Source organism: Saccopteryx bilineata, chromosome 5 (genome assembly GCF_036850765.1).
Source record: "Saccopteryx bilineata isolate mSacBil1 chromosome 5, mSacBil1_pri_phased_curated, whole genome shotgun sequence".
NCBI lineage: Eukaryota > Metazoa > Chordata > Mammalia > Chiroptera > Emballonuridae > Saccopteryx > Saccopteryx bilineata.
Genome location: NC_089494.1, coordinates 42,438,528 through 42,445,764, shown reverse-complemented (window position 1 = coordinate 42,445,764; position 7,237 = coordinate 42,438,528). Strand labels below are relative to the sequence as shown.

The following is a 7,237-nucleotide window of genomic DNA, read 5'->3' as shown; positions in this document are numbered from 1 at the left end:
AATAGTAATGGCTGAATTCTTTCCAAATCTGGTGAGAAACTGAACATTTAAATCTATGTGACCCAAAGGACCTTAAATATATTGAACTTGAATAGGGTTACACTGGGATATATCATTAATAAATTGTCTAAAGTCAGAGACAAATAGAAAATCTTAAAAGCAGTAAGAGAAAGAGACAAGTTATATACAAGAGAACCCTCATAAGACTATCAATGAATTTCTCAACATAAACTTTTTAGACTAAGAGAAAGGAATGATATATTGAAAATCGTAAAACAAAATACCTAGAGAAATCTTTCAGAAACAAAGAAAGGATAAAGACTTTCCTGAAGGAATAAAAGCTGAGGAAATTAATTACCACCAGCCTTACCTTACAAAAAATGTTAAAGAGAGTTCTGTGAATGGAAGTAAAAGAATGCTAATTAACATCATAAAAACATAAAATGTATTGTGAATCTAACTGGTAATTGTAAATATAGTCACAGCTAGATTCTGCAATATAGTAGTAAGGGTGCATACTCTATTTACAACTCTATTTTAAAAGTTAAAAAAACATAGTAAAAATAACTATAATAATCTGTTAGCTACACAATTAAAAAAATCTAAATTGTAACAGCAATAGCCTAAATGTGAAGGAGGATAGACCTACAAGTATAAAGTTTATGAATTCTGTTGATGTTGTTTTCAGGTCAAGGAGTTAAAAGTTTAAAAAGGTGGTCAAAAGATACAAAATTCCAGTACTACGACAATGAAGTACTAAGGATGTCCTCAGATTTTTTTATTTTTCTTTTTTTTATCATATCTATAAGAAGATGGATGTTAGTTGAATCTATTGTGGAATCATTTCACAGTATATATAAATCAAACCATCATGCTGTGCTGCTTAAACTTATACCATGATGTGTCAGTTATTAATAAAATTGGAGAAAATAAAGGTGAGAGAAGTTTAGGAAAGAAAATATCTGAAAACATTGATAAATTAATGGGCTGCTTGAAAGAAGATTGGTTTATATTCCATATTTAATGGTTTGAATAGTCTTTTTTTCTTAAATAAGAAAAAAAATATTTAGTCAAAATTTGCAGATGAAGGGTGATAACAAAAACTCCCTACCCTCTTGCCCAAATCTTACTGCAACTTTGTGGGAATATTTCTACTATTCCTCACTCAATACAAAGCAGGTAAAAACTCACAAAAACAAATTAAGCTAAATGGAGAAATACTCTTTCATTTTTTCTTCATGAAAACCACTTCTGGAGTGTTGGTGGAGGTAAAGGATGAAGTGTTTTCTTAGTAAATTGAAAGCTCAACAACTATTACTCCAGCAAGGACTAATTCTGACATTTCAGGTTTAAATGGATATAAGAAACTAAAATTGAATTACTAGGATAGTATATCTTTCTGATTTTATTCTGAAGTTGAAGAAGCTAGTATATGATGCCTGTATCCTACATCTGAGTTTGCAATCTACTAAGAGATAGATATATGTATCAGGCTGATGGAAATATATCGTCTTTTATATAGTTACACCCCAGTTTGAATAATATGGTTTCAGGCTGTTAGCCAAGCAGACCTCGGACATGTTACTGGGGAAAAATTTTGAGTTTCCAGGGTAAATACAATAATGGACTTGCCTCAAAGTTGTCCAAGGGGAAGAAAACAAAAAGAAATCAATTCTCTCTGCTTTAATGAGCTCTCATCAAGCTATTAGTATAAACCAATGGTTGTCCACCAACTGAGTGATTTGATAACCCTCCTCTATGGAGAAGAGCAAGAAGTATAAAGTTGACAAAGAATATTTAGATTGAATTAATCCTCTAGGAATTCAAGCTAATTTTTCTCTTTTTTGTGTTGTTGTTACAGTCCCTGATTGCTACTTTGACATCCACTCTTGCCTTTTTTATGCATAAAGTTGTTTCTACTAAATATTTTATCTTGTGATATTTTAGATTTACAGAAAAGTTTAGAAAGTTTTTGAATATTGTTCAGCTAGATTTCTCCATTTTTAATATCCTATAGAATGACACCTTTGTCAAAATTAATGAATTAACATTAGTAAGATGCAATTTGTTAAACAAACACTTTTTTTTTCATTTTTCACTGTTTTTCACTAATATCCTCTTGTTCCAGGATTTAATGCTATTTTAAAAGGTAGGTTTTATTACTATTTGGATATAATGGAACTGACATATGAGGAGGTAATTGTCACTGAAAAAACTGTTACTCATAGTTTCCACACTGCACCATGCAGTATTATATGGGGAAGCAGTGTTGGTCAGTTTGCATAGGGAATTGGGAGCTAGAAGAAAATATGGATAAGAGCCCTTATTTGGGTTTTAGAAGGAAGGGATGGGGAATCCAGTGTAAATAGGCTAAGTAGGTTTACTTTGATAATTTGGGCTCTGGGATATAGGGCCTGTTTCTATTTTTCTAGTACCCAACTCTGGTTGATAAGGACAACGAGTAGTGGTCCCATTGTGAGAGCCCTTTGAGAGCCTGATTTAAAAAGGTGGCTGGCCTGACCAGGCGGTGGTGCAGTGGATAGAGCATCAGACTGGGAAGAAGAGGACCCAGGTTAGAGACCCCAAGGTTGCCAGCTTGAGAGTGGGCTCATCTGGTTTGAGCAAAGCTCACCTGATTGAGCCCAAGGTCGCTGGCTTGAGCAAGGGGTCACTTGGTCTGCTATAGCACCCCCCCCCATCATGGCACATATGTGAAAGCAATCAATGAAAAGCAAAGGAGCTACAATGAAGAATTGATGCTTCTCATCTCTCTCCCTTCCTGTCTGTCTGTCCCTATCTGTCCCTCTGTCTCTCTGTCTCTGTCACACACACACACAAAAAAAAAGGTGGTTGTGTATGAGTGTCCAGTTAGTTGGAAAGGTATGCTCCCAGGTGAGCTGTCTGCTATCTCTAGGAATTAGCAAAACCTGGGACAGACCGTCCCTTGTGTCAGCAAGACTCCAAGATATCAATGTATCACATAAAGAGATATGTTTAATATATATACTGAGACCAAATTTCATTTAGCCCTCTGATTATTTTTCACATTACAATTAGAGTGATATGCAACATTGTCTAAAAGTCACTCTTTGATCTATAGTCTGTTCTTTTCCTTCAAGAGACTTATCTTGCACTTTCCCCACAGGATTTTTTTTTATTTATTCATTTTAGAGAGGAGGGAGGGAGAGAAAGAGAAAGAGAGAGAGAGAGAGAGAGAGAGAGAGAGAGAGAGAGAGAGAGAGAAAGGGGGAGGAACAGAAAGCATCAACTCCCATATATGCCTTGACCAGACAAGGGCAGGGTTTTGAACCGGTAACCTCAGTGTTCCCAGGTTGACACTTTATCCACTGCGCCACCAGAGGTCAGGCTCCCCACAGGTTTTTTTGTCTTGTTTTGTGGGGGATTTTTTGTTTATTTTTTTTTACTTCAATCAAACTGGCCATGTTTTACTTCCTTGAAAATAATTTTTTTTTCTAATTTGAAATTTTTTGTAAGTAAAGTGGTTTCTACTTCTTTGAACACATATACTCTTTTCCCCTTCTCTCTCTCTCTCTCTCTTTTTTCTCTCTCTGATGTATATGCACATTTATTTGTGCATTAGATTAGCTACATAGTCTGTCAGCTCAAGCTCAAATGTTCATTCTAAAAAGAAATTAAGCTAAATTAATTACAAATAAATTAAAACTCAGTTCTTATGGTTTGAAATAGATTGGAATTGAAAATTTCAAAAGGAGGTTTTATAGAGCATACTGTAACTTTTACAGTAGCTTTATATCATGTTATATAGAATGCCAAACATTCCTCATTTTATGTGATTTTTAATTATCCAGTTAAGGTTGCAACTTCTAGACTTTTCCGCTGTAAAAATAAAGTCTTTTTCATTTATAATTACTAAATAAAGTAATGATGGTACTCCAGCACCTTGTAATTAGCCTGTCTTCATCACCTTTTCAAATTTTAGTTTTTATCATATTGCCTGAATCAGTTATTTCAGAGAAATTATAAGGGTGATTTTAAACTATCATTGGTTTTACAATTATTACATGGCCTTTCTCCATTTAAAAGAAGAAGGTAGACTTCTTTTTTCTGCAGGGACCACTGGGTTGAGAAATGTGTGACTTTCTCTTCTCCAGGCCACGGTCCATGCTCATCCACTGACATCCGTGTACTCCAAAAAAAGAACCACCTGGCAAAAACGTCACTTGGCCTGCTATGTTCAAAGTCCCCATTCCATCAAATGTTGCAAGATCTTTTCACAACAACTTGTGCAAAAACAACAGACAGCCTTATGCTGTTTATGAATTGGCAGGTCATCAAAGCACTACTGAGTCGTGGGATGCTGGCAGATCTGTGGCTCAAATTCCAAGAGCTTGAGATGATGGAACTTATCATGCTGGCCAAGGTGCTTTTAGAAATGTGTGCTGTGGTGGCTGCAAGTTTGCACCAACCAAAACCTGGGATTGTTGGTACTGCAGAGTGAAGACAACATAGCAGGGATAGGACATTGGCTCTGCCCTGGCTGCCTCAACATTACCAGCACTAGTCATGTCTAAAGGTCATCATACTGAGGAAGTTCCTGAACTTCTTTTGATAGCTGGAGACTAAGTTTAAGTCTATAAGAAGACCAAGGAAGCTGTTTTGCTTTTTAAGAATCCTAAGGCCTATAGTTATATCAAAATAGTCTATGCCTATAAGCGAATGAGAGCTGGCAAGGGAAAACAGAAACTGTTGTTGTATCCAGAGCAATGGACCTTTCATCACCTATGATGAAGACAATGATATTATCAAAGCCTTTAGAAGAAATATCCCTGGAATTACTCTGTGTAATGTAAGCGAACTGAATATTTTGATACTTGTTCCTGGAGGCATGTGGGCTGTTTCTGCATTTGGACTAAAAATGTTTTCTGCATGTCAGATGATCTGTATGAAACTTGGCATAAAGCTGCCTCCCTCAAGAGTACTACAACCTTCGTATGCATAAGATGCTCAATGTAGACCTGAGCAAAATCTTGAAAATCCCAAAGACTCAAAGATCCCTACGAGCAACATACAAGAAGATTCATTGCAGAGTCCTGAAAAAGAATCCACTGAAAAACTCAAGAATTATGTTTAAGCTAAACCCATATTAAAAGATAATGAGGCTGTGGCCAATTTGTTTAGTGGATAGAGCATTGCCTGGTGTGCAGAAGTCCCAAGTTCAATCCCCGGTCTGGGCACACAGGAGAAGCAATCATCTGCTCTCTCTCCCTCTCTCTCCCCCTTCTCTCTCTCTTCATCTCTTGCAGCCAGTGGTTTGATGGGTTCCAGCACCTAGGTGCTGAGTCCAACTCAGTTAGTCTAAGCGTCAGCTTCTGATAAGTATTGCTGTGGGGTTCCTGGTTAGGGCACAGGCAAGAGTCTGGTGCACTACCCCCCCCCACTCCTAATCACCAAATAAATAAATAAATAAATAAATAAATAAATAAATAAATAAGAACTTGTTATTATAGTGATCTCCAGTGTGTGGTAAATTACTTTTTTCACTTTCACAAACACTAACAAACAAAAAACAAAACAGAACAAAATAATAATAAAATAAAAGAACCAAAACATCATAGGTTTTTATTTACCTATTATGTTAATTTAATTATATTCAGTGTTATGATACATATATTATCATATTGTCTTAAATTTTCTAAGGAAATATATCTTTCTTTCAGGATTGTAATGACTCAAAGAATTATAATACAATTTGTGAGGAAAACAGCTGTGTTAGGCTTGCTCGCAGGTTTACGGGCTGCAAGCCCTTTGTGCAATTAGTGCATGAGCACATGACAACACTATTGTAAGGATATAAGTGCTTACCCAAAGGGCAATGAGATCAGATCATCCCGCCACCAAGAGGTACGTTTTGTTTCCTGATCTCTTCTCCTCCACTGTGAAAAGCAAGTCCTTTGTTTTTTTTTCTTTTCCTTTCGTCTATTGACTTGCCTGTCTTTGCGAGCTTCCAATAAATTGGTTTAGTCACTGTTTTCTGGCTCCACAGTTGCTTTACCATCAGCCCCAAATTCAATGCGAATCTGCATGGCGACAACCACCAGCCTTATACTGTTTGTTTGGAGCATAGTGATTTAGGCAATGTTAGAATTTATTTGTAACCATATGTTTTTAATGTCTTGGTGATATTTGCAATAACATGTCCTCATTTTATGTCATTTAATTTCTGAATGCATTTTCCCATAATAAGCTTTTTAATAAGATATATTTTTTTGGCTACCTTTAAAAATGATTCAATTTTTTATGCCCATAGACCCACAGCTAGAAGGAACAACTTTAATGCACTAATTTTAATGACCTGTATTCTGTGAGGAAATTCTTATTTTTTACTCAAGGTGCCATTTTGCAAGGTTTTTTTTTTTTTAATGTATTTTTTATTTATTTATTCATTTTAGAGAGGAGAGAGAGAGAGAGAGAGGAGAGAGAGAGAGAGAGAAGGGGGGAGGAGCTGGAAGCATCAACTCCCATATGTGCCTTGACCAGGCAAGCCCAGGGTTTCGAACCGGCGACCTCAGCATTTCCAGGTTGACGCTCCATCCACTGCGCCACCACAGGTCAGGCACAAGGTTTTTTTTTTAATTTAATCTTTAAGAACACTAAGAACAATTTTTAATTTTATGTACTAAATCAGCATTAATTTATATTTTATAGCTTTACAATTCGAGTACAAAATACACTTAAGTTTCTAAGCTGCATTTCCTAAATGATTTATTTTTTAAAAGGTTATTTATATACGTATGATCTCTTCCAGGAAACACAAAAGCTTTTCCCCTGAGTGTTGTAGAAGCAGAAAAGATGGCAGCATACAATTTTCACAAATGAACTTTTAATAAGAATACACTGCCAAATCACAATGATTTATATGCAACTGTAAAATATAAATACTTAATGTGGTTTTTAAGGTGCAGACTTGTATTGAATCAACCACCTCCATAAGTCACAGGTGTTGATTTTCTTAAAGCATTATTGATTTGTCAAAGATAAAGGTATCTTGGGTCTTTCATTTTAGTCATTATGAAACACTAAGTAGCTAGAGGCTTTTGAAATAATGGTTCAGGTTAAGAGGAGCTATTTTTAAAAGATTATTTTTGAACTTTTCTTCCAGCGCATCTATTTACAATCACTAGGACCATTTGGAATATAATTGAAAATATATGTCTTCTGTTTAGCCTGCTTTTATTAAATTGGTTCTTGTGTATTT

General features: G+C 35.6%; 1 pseudogene; it reads left to right on the top strand.

The window, feature by feature from the left end:
- Positions 1 to 871: 871 nt before the first annotated feature.
- LOC136306461 (large ribosomal subunit protein uL4-like) lies at positions 872 to 5,129 on the top strand (annotated as a pseudogene).
- Positions 5,130 to 7,237: the final 2,108 nt, after the last annotated feature.